This window comes from Aethina tumida, chromosome 1, assembly GCF_024364675.1.
Source record: "Aethina tumida isolate Nest 87 chromosome 1, icAetTumi1.1, whole genome shotgun sequence".
NCBI lineage: Eukaryota > Metazoa > Arthropoda > Insecta > Coleoptera > Nitidulidae > Aethina > Aethina tumida.
This window is the reverse complement of record NC_065435.1, coordinates 16,093,142-16,107,154: the sequence shown is the minus strand read 5'-3', so window position 1 is coordinate 16,107,154 and position 14,013 is coordinate 16,093,142. Positions and strand designations below refer to the sequence as shown.

Here is a 14,013-nt window from a genome sequence, read left to right as displayed (position 1 = left end):
ATTGTACCTAACCCCTTAATAATGGTTTATAATATACATTTCGATAATACAGAAATTATATTTATTATTAAATTAAAACTTGTGCTACAGAAAAAAGACTTCTTCGTGGAGTACCAACCATTTTTATGCACTATGCATAAATATGCACAAGACAATTAAATAGAAAATATTGTTTTATATATAAGCCCAGAATTAGTGATTTAATAAATGGAATGTATTGTTCTTTTGGACTAGTAAATCTAATAAAGAAATGAATAGATCCTTTGTTTACAGATTAAGGTAGAAATGAGGCACGCATTCCAAAAGTTCCTTTTCCGTTGGCCATTTCAATACTAGGTGAATTCCAAAAGCATAATAACTGCTATGCAATTAAAGTGGAATACGTACTATTCTTTTATTTGTGCAGTAAATTAGTAAAATGGTCAATAAACTATACTTCTCTATTTTAATTAACATTTATTATACTAGATCTGCTAGACGAAATATAATGGCTGTTCTCCACCTGTGTTATCTTTAAAGCAGAATGTCGTAAACTAATACTTAATTATAATATAATTACAATATAATTTTCACACTTACAGAGCAAACATCTTTCTACGTGATTTACTTGTAAGTTTGAACCGGAAGTATTAAATTAAAGCAAAGATTGTAAAACCTGTTATTATCTGTTGTATGTAAGATAAAGTAACTGGATTAACATAGTAATTAACTCCTTTCCTCAATAACCGTAATTACGTTTTTAATTCAGTAAATAATACTTTGTTACTGGGCTGTTAATTATTGTATAAGTCACCGTGTTTGTTCATCTAAAAACAATTATATAAAATATTGACTGTCCCCGATAAATCTTAAGTTATTACATGTCGTGCCAAATGAAACTAAAATTCTTTATAGTTATATAATGGTAAATATAACAGTAATATTGTAAGCAATAACACGTTCCTTAGAGTAATAAATAAGAATGACCTCTGTAATAGACAAAATGTAATAGAATCTTTTTCTAACCAACAAGCAATAAACTTCGTGATCTCTTAATGGCGCAAAGCTTAACAAGTTCGAAAAACTTTTTTATTACCCAACAAATAGGATTTCATACATTCGTAACGACACCATCAACATTTATTTAAATGTGATCATATAAATTAATTTAACTTTATATTAATTGCACTAACCAAGTTTGTTTTAGATCGATCGTTTTCCAATTACATGTTACTATGCATACGAATGTGTGATTCCTTTTTATGCAAACCACCAAAACCAAATTAATTTATATGTCCATCACCTTAAAGTAAACAGAACGATAATTAAATTACAGGCTTCATTATAAGCCTCTTGATTGCTCTAGTAATGTCAATTGAAAGTTACCTATTTCAACTCTGTTTCCCATTTCAACTAACCAATCCACCAATTAAAGTAATAAACAACAATTAAAACGGGGTAAAATAGCTTTAAATTTTTCTTAAATAAATAAAAGTCCTTTAAAATTGAAAATTTAAATATTTAATGGGAAATTTTAAAGGAAATATGCATTCATTTAAAAGTTTAATAATATAATAACAGAGGAGAGTGTGAAGATAAAGAAATTCCTTATGCAGACGCTGCACTCGTTTAATTTTAAAGGATATTATTAAATAATATTTCCAAGGTATATTATAAAATATTCACTAGGTTAATTATTAAATAAACAATCACAATACTCCCTTTGGGAAATGGATTTTCTAAAGTTAATTGTACTAATGAAAACTGCAAACGTTTTCCCACTTTTCGCTGTCATAAAATTAAAATTTAATTTAAACTTTATCTGGGTAAAGAGATCGTTTAGAAAATATATTATAAACTCTGATTTTACAATGTACCTAATTAAATTAAAATTATTGTTTTTTAGGCAAATAATATTTCTTAAATTTCAACACTCGATTTAGGTATTTTTTTATTTTATAGTTTTAAAGTAATCTTTAAAACTTTCATAAGAATTTTAAAATGTTTAAAACCATTTTTAAATATGTACATTTTAATTATTTATTTATTAATAGATAGATAGATAAATAGTACTCATTCATTTTTACAATGAACATAAATTTCCACTTACAGTTTGTAAATGAATATTTGAGTTTATAGATGTTTTATAAACGATATTATTTTTAACAAACCTTGTTGTGTGAAACAAATACACTTTGTAAATCAGATACTTGAATTTATGTACATTTTAAATTATTATTATATATTATTATTATTATATTAAATATTATTTTATATTATTATAATTATAGATAATTTAAGTACTCATTCACTTTTACGATAAACATAAATATTTAAAGTTGGTAAATAAATATTTGAGTTTATAAATGTTTTATAATCGCTATTATTTTTAACAAACATTATTGTGTGAAACAAATACACTTTTTAAAACAGATACTTGAATTTATATACATTTTAAATTATTATTATATATTATTATTATTACATTATATATTATTTTATATTAATATTATGTACATTTTAAATTATTTAAAAAATTATTTATTAATAGATAGATAATTTAAATACTCATTCACTTTTACACTGAATATAAATATTTACAGTTTCACTTACAGTTGCTAAATGGATATTTGAGAGCATAAATGAGGCTGTAAAAAATTTTAGGTATTTTAATTAACTTTAGGTGATGGAAAATAGAGAAATTAAAAATCAAACACCAAATGAATTTAATTAATTCAATATATGTAGTTAATAGGAGTGAAATTGCAGAAATGAAGCATGTAACCTCCTATTTATAGGTATGCAAAACATCCAACCCTTAATTTTAATAACGCTCCTACATATCAGCGTAGAAAACGGACTGTGAAATAGGCTATACGTGCATCCAGGTATTTTCTAATGACCTGTGGTTAAGTCCCTGTCTATTAGCGTAACATCGAACTGACCACTTTATTCATAACAACTAGTTATGATTGCGTTACTATGCAATTTTCCGGGAAATTAAATATTGAGCCGACACGGGATTAAATGCGGTGAAACTTTGTTATGTCTATGGGAATTCCCAATAACTTTACGAATTACGAAGGTGGGACCCTTTTATTTTGAAACACAAAAAAATATTTACGTTTTAATTAATTGAATGTGATGAGGACCAACAATGATGGAGGTTGTTTGTGGTGGAAATTGTGGAAAACTTCATTTGCTACCTTACCTTCAAAATTCAATTTTCCAAGAAGAAAATACCCCACTTTATATAGGGATGGTTACTTTGGAGTGTCTCCAAGAAACTTCAGGGTCAAGTAGAGGTGGCATGGAATGAAGTACGTCAGAACAAAATTGACCACCTCATTAGATAAATGCCAAGGCCAGTCAGAATCATTATGGTGCTCCAACTTATTATTAATTTAAAAAATGTATTCTGATCAATAAATTAAATAGTTTTGTAAAACAAAACTCAATAAAATCTCTTCTCTTCACCGAGTATCAGTTAATTAATTAAATGCATTGAATCACTAGATAATTTTGAGCCACTAAAATTTGAGACTCCAGAATTTAAGAACAGTAAAACAATGCAATGGCCATGGACCGTGAATATGTATATTAAGCCAGCACTGGATTATGCAATGGAGTTTAACAACTTATTTAAAGAAGCGTGGCATTTTACTATCTTCATTACTGTATGTGAGGTTTACATGAGAATTAGTAACTTTCAGCCAGTTTTCCAAAGTGGAACAGTTACATCCATGTCCATCCATGTTATGTAATAGTTTACTTAAGGTTTAAATGTTTGCAGGAACGAAGGTTAAGTCTTTATGTGTATATATACAAACATTTTTATTAACATTCACTCATATCTTTTTTAATGGATATAATAATTATCAGATGTTTCTTGTTTTTCACTCTATTATTATTCTTGCCTAAGGTAAAAAAACTGAAAAAGTCCGCATAAACAGTAGTTATTAATTAAGTTTAATATGACAGAGAAAATATGCAGGAAAGGTAAGGGTTTCACGAAAATGTGCCTGTTAATACAATTATGAGTGGTTATAGTACTTATCCCGAACAAGAGAAACAAAAGTGGTCAACCCAGGGACAAAATACAGGAGCGTAATAGCCAAATATTAAATATAATATACGATGCTTTTAGAATATTTGAAGATTATATGTTATTACTTACTAGCCTAATTGCAAGACGTCCATTAGTTCAACAACTTTTTATTATTTGGTGTTCTTTTTTTTGTAAATTTTGTAATTTCTTCAAAATTATTTTGAAATAAAATTTTAATTAAATTCTCTTTAATACTACATGAAATTTAAAATATTCTACTCTTGTTTTTAATATTATGCATACAGAAACTTTAATAAAATATTTTATATAATATAAAGACAAGAATTTTATAACATTATTCAGAATTTTACCCCTCAACTATTTAATAGCAATATACAAGATGGATGAAACACACCGCGAGGTGTTGGCAGGAAAAATCACATTTTTGGTATTTACCAGGCGGTATATTTACTGCAAAGTTATATGCCTTGCCATATGGCACTTCGAGAGAGACTGAGAATCATAAAAATTCCAACTTAGTCTCATTCAGGTCCATTCAAGCCATGAAAAATAAATTTACGTTTGACCCACATATAACGGTGATCCAAGAATTGTTAACCCTCCTAAATAACAACAAAAAAGATACTTCGATGTGAATCCCTAGACATACAGGAATTAATAATGATTGCAAAAATTTTAGAGGCTATAGATATGACTTCAATAATAAAGGAAGGCTGAGAATCTATTATTGAGAACAGTCTAAAATTTCAGAACTACAAATACAGTATTTCAAATTTCAATCGAAAAATTAAGAAAAAAAGGAAAATGATTGGATTAAGTGAAATGGCCATATAACTTAACAGTTATAAGTAGATTTATGTCAAACTGTAATTACAGAGAAACATCCTAGACAAACACATAAGAAAGATACCAATAGTACAAACAACCATCTGATCAACTCTGAACACTATGATGTATATTCAAAATAGAACCTCTCCAAAAAGTCAAACAAAATATGAGATATATTAAATTCATATTAACACCAAAACGAAAAATCAACAGATGGTTAAGAAATAAAGGAAATGAACAACTAATACAAACAAGAAAAGACAAACAGAAAACACTAGAAACAAAAGGGCCAAACAACATGGATGAATTTCCTATGTAAGCAATAAAAGTAGAACCGAAACGAAGTCAAATAACTACTCTCAGTTGAACGATGATTTGGGACTACTAAAAGCAGTGAGAAAATTTTTATGACTTTAATATGACATCTAACTCTCATAGATCACTTAACCTTATAATTTGGAACTACAAAATGATTAAAATTAAGATGCAATCTTTTTCTAACTTTAATGAAGACTGATAAATTAAATATTAATATTTACATCACACAATTTGGATACTAGGCAAATCGATAAAAATTTCAGGACAACACCATAATTAAAAAAAAATACAATACTCATTGGAAGAATACTTCTTCACTTCTCAAATTGTACAACAACATATATGTCACCAACGTAGACAACCCACCAATACTCTTATGACAACTTCACAATTTGTTCGGTATCTGGAACAAGGTCGCAGCTATCAGCCACTTTAACTCCAGACACAAAACTTGCAGTTGTCACTGCATCAACCCAAACATAGTTTTCATAAATTAGCCCTACATTTCTACAAATGGAAAGTTGAAAATAATATCTTTTTAAAACAATTAAAAAAAATATTATCATCTGTTTTGGGAGTATTTATGAAAAAGTTTAATATAAAAATATTTTCTACTTCAAATTATATCCTATGGATGACTAGTTCACTCAAAGTATCTGTTGCACAAACTTCTCCACGCTACAAAGACTACAAAACAAAATTATAAACCACGTCAAAGGCACTGATTATCGAGCTTCAATTTGTCATCTGCACAAGAATCTACTGTTGGCAAGTCTACATTCGAGAAATTAATAACAAATTCTTTACACAGCAAATCAGATATAACCCATTGACAGAGTGGCATCGCAAATACTAGACCACAATATTCCCCCAAATTATAAAAGTAAACTAATAACATACACTAAACACACACAGCGTTTTGAAACTCACTATAAATACTCAAGTAGTTTGGATAAAGGATGCAAAAATACAATACAAAAAAATTTAAGCAACAAGGAAAAGCACTGAGTAAAATGAGAAGGCTTTTTATTGTTTCCTAAGAATCCCCCAGACAATTTCGTATCGCAAAAATGAGACCTAGTCTTAAAACTTTCAAACCAAATTATCATAATTCCATAAAAAAAACAAAAGAACTACAAGAGACAATAATCATGTGAGGTTGGTCCCTCTTTGAAGCAACAGGTGAAAGGAATATTTCACATGGTCTCAACAACTGGCCCAGGTTTTTCGTTGTAGACAGTGTCAAAAAAGACGTCAAAGACAAATGAAGTTAGAACGATTCAAAATGCAATATGTCCAGAATTTTACGTAAAATTGGAAAATGCAATAATATTTAAACAAAGTTAATGTCATTTCCGGTTAGAGAGGAATATTCATATTATGTAAGGAGAATGCTTATACTAAGTGAAAGGTTTTTTAAAATTCAATTTAATTATGCTAAAACATACATGATGTTTCGTGAAAATAACAATGTTATTGATGTTTTAATATGTATGTCAAAATTTAAAAAAATAATTAATAACTCTAAAACTAATGGGTTAAGGATATGACTTGGTATAGCCATTTTATTTGCAATTACATGTAGAATTTAGAAATCTAAAAATATACAAGGTGTTAATGAAAATAACAAAGTTAATGTCACTCCTGGTGAAACCGGAAATTCAATTTTGTTCAGAATAAATTACAAAAGTTGTTCAATTCAAATTACAACTGTAATAAAAATTTCAAATCAGTACATTTTTCCTTAATCCTTTTAAAAATGTCACCCTGTAGACTCTATGGATATGAGTTCTTTAATTTTAATGTTAAATTATAAAAATATATTGTATTTCAACTAGTAAAACCGACAAGCATGATTATCAATATTTTTCTAATAAAATTTTTATTTGAATAAAAATTAACCTGTCAATGTAAATTAATTGGCTCACTGCTACAACTGTACTGTTTTATTTCTTAATTTTACGTACATTGTCATAAAATGAACTAATCGATTTTGACATGAATACATTTGGCAGCAACGAATTTCAAAAGTATAAACATGAGCTAACCATAAAAATCATTGGCGATAAACTACGAAATGAGTAGTTTGGTTTACTTTTTTATTATTCCCTCTAAAATTTGAAACTTTACGAGCTATACTAGTCCACGGAAAACTAAATCTTTCATATGAAATGCTAAAATATTAGATAACAATGTTAAATCGCGTCTTAAATTCTGTAAATTTACATAGAAATTACCAGAACTGCAATTCTTTCGCTAATAAAATATGAAGAAAAATGTTTTTCGTTGCATTTTGTACAAAACGTTTTATCTGGAATACGTGTCTACTACTCTTTTGTTAAGCGTCATTCATTGTGGCTTATTATAACAATTTTTCAGCGAGTTTTATTTGACGAAAAAGTTGCCGAACCATCTTTTTCTTACGGTTACTTGTTAACAGTGGTTAAGATTTCAGTTTTATTTCCCACTAAAACTCGAATAAATTAATTATACACTAACCTCACACAATGCTTAAGTAAATTTACCAAAGCAGCTTAAATAACATACATGTTACGGCTTTGATAAACTCGACTGAAATCATCAAAGAGTGTGACGTCCTAAATTAGTAGGGCAATAAATAATTCTCTTGTAAGAATAACTCTTAGATAAAACAATGAAACAACAAAACAATTGAATAACAAAACGCTTTTGTTCCTTGAAAGTTATAAAATTAACAGAAAAAAGAAAAATAAGAAAAAATTATTTAATATATGTTGTAAATTAAGCCAAAATCAATCTGTCTGAGACACCCTGTACATCACAGATAAATTAGTATAACCTCATTAAAGTTTGTGACGTCATAAATTAGTAGGGCAATAAATAATTCCCTTGTAGGAATAACTATTCTTAGATAAAACAGTGAAACAACAAAACAATTGAATAACAAAACGCTTTTGTTCCTTGAAAGTTATAAAATGAACGGAAAAAAAGAAAAATAAGAAAGAGTGCTGACTAGTTTTAAAACAATATGTAAATTAGAACCTCGTATTACAAGAGAATATATTCATTAGTTAATGTCCAAAGGGGAAATTACAAGGTCTTAAGTAAAACAAAGCCCGAGAATAATGTAAGACATATTTTAATTTAAATGTATCCATTTCACCTTGTTTCCGAATTAGAAACAAAAATGTTTAGTATCAGGGTAAATCTTTCATTTACAAAAGACTTAAGTCACGTTCATTTCCAAACGTTGACAAATTTATTAAACTCATAATCCTGTGCCGCATTCCTGCGGAGTTGCACAGGAAAATTTAGATTATGTATGATAGGGAATGTGGAAAACTTGGTAAAACTGAGTTACTATGTGATTTAACTGTTATGAATAAGGATTAAATTAACTGGATAAATTTAATTCTATTCACATTATACGCCACAAATTATTTACTCTAGTACATAATTAAAGTATCAAATCAATAACAACAACAACGTTAAAGTTGTCGAAATTAACAAAATATGTTTTTATTTTAAAATCATATAATATGCAATATTTGTCAATGTTTTGGCCTCTTCATTCCCTGTTGAATTGTTTCAGAATTTATCTATTTAAGTACATTATTTTAAATTTTAAATAATTAACAATAAATGGTCAAAAGATAATTTAATAAATGTAACATTAATTGATGGGCTAACTATTATAAACATAATTTATTTTATTTTATAGATTTAATGATAATTAGTTATGATTTCGACAAAGTCATACATCATTTTTTATTTTTAAGTTTCAGCGTTTTGGGAGATTACAAACGAATAAAATGTCAATTCAATGTTCATATTCGAATTTAACAGGTCAATTAAATAATATAATTCAATTAAAGTGTAATTATAATTTAATTCACAATAATGATGAGTGACATTATCAGTTGAAAACACTGTTTGTAATAAATGCACCATTTTAAATTTATAAGTAAAAAAATAAATTATGAAACTAACAAGAGTGTTTTTAGTTAGAAGAAAAATAGAGCTCATAAAATTCATAACCAAATTATTTTCTAATTTTATTTAAGTTTATTAAGTTATTAAAATTAAACTTTCAAAAAATATATATATATAAAGTGTGATATCTAATATGATCTGTAAAAATCTGTAAATAAAAAAATTATTTATTTTGACGCCCTGTATTTACGTAACAATAAACTTTTGTACTAAGGTTTTATAGGGCAAATTGTTCCATTTTCACGTCGTAAGTTGGTGATAAAATTCTATAGAGATCTTTCGGGAACACCCTGTATAAAAATCTATATTTAAGATTTAAATATTTTAAAAATAATTTAAAGATACATATTTTATAGATTTTATGTTGAGTTATAAATTTGTCAGAAACTTCATAAATCCCCCTCAATTTATGGAACGTTGCATTGAAACTCTCCAAAACAAGAGAAAAAAACGTGATAATTGTTATTTAGCGAAAGATTTACGTTATTAGGTGAAAGGTACGGTGCCGAAGTTTTATACGAACCTTCAGAAAAGTCAGAGAAACAACTGTTTCATAAAGTAAGTTTTCTTAATTTATTTTAGTTATTTCTTACATTTCCTGTCATGGTACAAGTCACTGATTGATTTATCAGAATGCCAATGTTCCAGAAAAATATTTATGTCTGACTGTTTATCTTGAATCTAGTGGTTCTACTCGACGTTTCCTGATAAAAATCATTAATCCGTAACCATTGCCGCGGTGGAAAACGCGATTCGGTTAGAAAAAAAAACACTGCTTTAAAGTACAATTGGTTTCGAATGATCCCCCACATTTTATTCGAGGATTTGGGTTTGATTATACACATAGCTTCAAGGAAGTGTAAATTCTTATCTACATTTAACAACGGCTAGAAAACTTTTATGCCACAAATATTGCCTTCGAAACCTTCTGTTTCTGCATAATCGTACACGTCCCTGATTTTAATTTATCACATTTTCAACTATTTAGTTTTATGATAAAATCATTAGACTTTTACATTAATTCATTGTGATACTCAGGGTGATTCACATAACTGATTCATAAAAGCTTTTGTTAGGTTACACTGTAATGTAATACAAAAGTGAATTCAATAAATCATGAACCAAAACTACTGGTTTAAAAATATTTAAGCAAAATGGAAAATATCTGATGCAGCAGTTGGATAAATCACCCTGTACACCTTTGTGTAACATCTGCGTTATTGAAAATAAAATCAATCCTAATTTGAATATAAATTAATAAACAAAAAAATCATTAATAAAAAAAAATCAAATAATTTTTGTGATAAATTTAGATTAAATTCAGGCCTCTCATCTAAATCCCGCAATTTCCATTTCTAATTGAAATAAAAGAAGGGACGCCGAATATCCTTGTTGAATTGTTAGTTCTGCGCGTAACCTTCTGTTTTTTAATTCTATTTTAAATAAATCAATCCACCCGTACTACTAAAACGGGACCTTAAAATAATATAATTAAAGAGGTAAATCAAATTAGTGGGTTGACTTTTTTTTCACAAAATTACGTTGTGCTTACATTTATTATTTACCCAAAAATAAAATTAAACAATCCAAGCAAGTGTGACAGTAAATGATGCACAATAACAATTCGGAACTTTTGCAAAAATAATTAGTTTTTAGGGCGGAAAGCGTAAAGAGGAACAGAACGGTAATAATCTATAAGCAGAGTGTTCAACAGCAGTTGTTAACATAAATGAAGCTAAATACGTCTCACCTGGAGAACTATAAAATTTACATGCGTTCCATTCTGCTATGTGTTTGGCGAAATTTCATAATGACCTAAACAGATTTAACTGGGACTAATGCGTAATAAATCGAGTGTTAGTTGAAATTTATGCACGTGTCTAATTTGATGTGGACTGCGTTGGATTATGCATATTATTATATTGTTTGCTTTCGGTACTTCAGGGGGGTGGGGGTTAATGCGGTACGTGAGGATTTCCAATTTGAAAATTGTCAACGAGTTATTAGGAATTAAGGGAACAATTTGTTTTGAGACCGTTTCGAAATGTAACGGGGGAGTAAATAAATGAAGGATGTTGAGAGGGTGTCCCTTTTACCCAGTAAATTGCTCAAAAATTCATCAAAGAAAAGCAACTCATGAGTTTGAAGCAATTATGAAATCTGAAAAACTCATGGCTATGTTCACTTTTCTGTAAAATAGAGTTGTCGAAAATATGTTACATATAAATAATATCATTCAGATTCTGCTCTATATTATATCAAATTTTTGTTTGTAAAAACGTTCTTATACCTCTTCTTTTAATTAATACATTGATGGACTTATAAACTTTTATATTGGTGCTAAATGTTACTTTTAGTAAGTAATAAACTTATCAAGGATGTTAATTAGCAGGCCAATCTTCTTAACTGTAAATTCATAACAAAATAATCAAGAGAAAAACGTAAATTAATTAAAATACAGATTTATGTAAGTTAAAAAATATTTCCGGCAACAAATTTTCTAATTATTAGGGTAAAATTTTACGTCTCAATAATACATAACAAAAAATAGTATGAGTTAAATTTTCAGTTGAGTTTAGTCTGCTAAGCCCAATTAGAAATAATTTTATTTGTACTTCTATTTATTCGTTGCTCTCAGATACATTTTAAAGTAAATAAATAATAAATACATTAAGGAAATTAATTAGTATGTCAATTAGCTTTAAAATATATACTGTTATAAGTTAAAAAATGTTCCTCCTATTCTAAAAGTTAGGTTAAAATTTGACCTCTCAATAAAACAAAACACAAAAATCATTAGAAAGTTAATTCTTAGCTGAAAGTTCAGGGTGTTACGCTTAATTAAGAAATAATTAATTCTCAAACAACGCATTTCACGACTAAGTCACATCCGATTCAGTCAAATAACCGGCGAACCGGAAGTGATTTTAATCTTGGTCGTTAATACCTTTGCGAAAATTTTTGTGATAGACTCGCTTCCGGCTCGATAAACTTACAGACTTCACTGACACTTGAAAAGCATCGAACTGTTTCCTTAAATTCATTGGTTGATACATTGTCTTTGCAATAAAATATTTGTGATTATTAAGTTTGATTGTTTTGCTTTAATGGTCAACAAGAAGCGAGAGACCCCTTTGTTGGCGTTACAATACAATACGTTATGGCAATGAAGGTGACAAATGGTCTCTTGTCAAATTATAATAGCATTTAAATATTATGACAGTAACAGCATAACAGTATGATCTTCATCAGTTACATGGAGACCATAAAACTGAAACGTAGCACATAGACTCCTTAATTGCATTGCAGCTTGACAGCACAACTGGTTGAATGTATAGTCTTCCGCAAATAGGAAACTTTGACCCACATAGAATTAATTAATTTGCATAAAATCTCTTGATAGAACTACAACTAACGTTAATCCAATTTTATTAATAAAATGATATTTGTCATTAAAACCTTGCGTGTATAATTACTTTGGAGAAAAATTATATAACTTAACTTAATAAAAGTAATCTGTTATACGGGGTGTCTGCCACCCATTTTCCAAGTTGCCTTATCTTACCTTAGTACAAAAGGACATTTTCTGAGATACATGGTGCAAAAATTAATAATATAATAATAATTTATTTTAATTATTTTTTGTAGGGTACTCTAAAATCTTCATACGTTTTGGAAATTATGAATCCTTCCTTACAACCCTTCAAATTCCAGTTTTCTAGCAGGATAGCGTCCGACCTCATATTACGAGAATTACTTTGAACTATTTCCTATATCCAAATGTACTGCCAAGGCCAGCAAGATCTCCTGATTTATCACTGATTGCACACACGTGGGACACCATAAACAAAATGCTCCCAAATTCAGCCAAGTAGAGGTGGAATGATATAAGGGACCCCATGAGGAAATCGACTATTCATGAGATTAATCCCAAGGTGCATTTAGGTGCATAAAGAAATAAAAAAAAAATGTCAAGAAGTTCATATTCAAAAATACCTGCAATTCATGGGGACGCCAAATAAATAAAATTGTTCGCCCCATTTTTATCGGGGAGGTCGGAAATTTCGTGCAACCGAATTATCGCCCGATAATTTATTCCACAGCCAGTTTAAGATGCCACATTTTTCACATTTTTTATGTATGAACAAAACAAATAGATGCACATTCAATTATTTTCCATGATAACTTCGTTTCGAAAATTTACGGTAACCGTAAAGTACGGTGTTATTTGCCAAGAGATTATGACTTACAAGCTTTTCACACGAGTTGTGCATTACACTTTTTTTTGCGACAACGGTAAATCCTTTAATTTTATTGCGGTTATCTGTGACAGGATTATTAAAACCGCTGAACATAATCGGTCATAAGTTGTTTTTCCACGTGCACTTGCCCCGTTATTTCTCAATAAATTTTCAAATATATCATATTTTTTTCGAACATAAATCTTCAGCGTATGTCAAATTATTTACAAGATCATGTAAAGAACTGGATTTTCATCCTACATGTAAGGAAAGTTATGTGTTTCATTTATTTGATACTCCCCGAATGAAATGTGCTCTATTATAACTTTTTTATGTTCCTACAACTGAACTGGCTTAGCCAATCCTAACTTAACTTAGTCAAACATTATTTATTAGTATCCTCAATACATTGATTCATTTTTTTAGACTTCCCTCAAGACTAAAATTCAGATTGTAAACTTAAATCTAAAAATAGATCCAAGAATATCCACCTTAAGATGATTATTCAATTAGGAATGCAATTAAGAAAATAGCATTTTAAATTATAAGATTAAATTTTTTATGGATTCGGTTAAAATAAAAAAAATACTTTTAAGGTTACATGTT

At 28.4% G+C, this 14,013-nt stretch overlaps 1 protein-coding gene across 1 annotated transcript in view; it reads left to right on the top strand.

The window, feature by feature from the left end:
- Window positions 1-14,013, top strand: part of LOC109596146 (organic cation transporter protein-like) — a 282,887-nt gene that overhangs the window by 245,651 nt on the left and 23,223 nt on the right. The gene's annotated exons all lie outside the window — the stretch shown is intronic.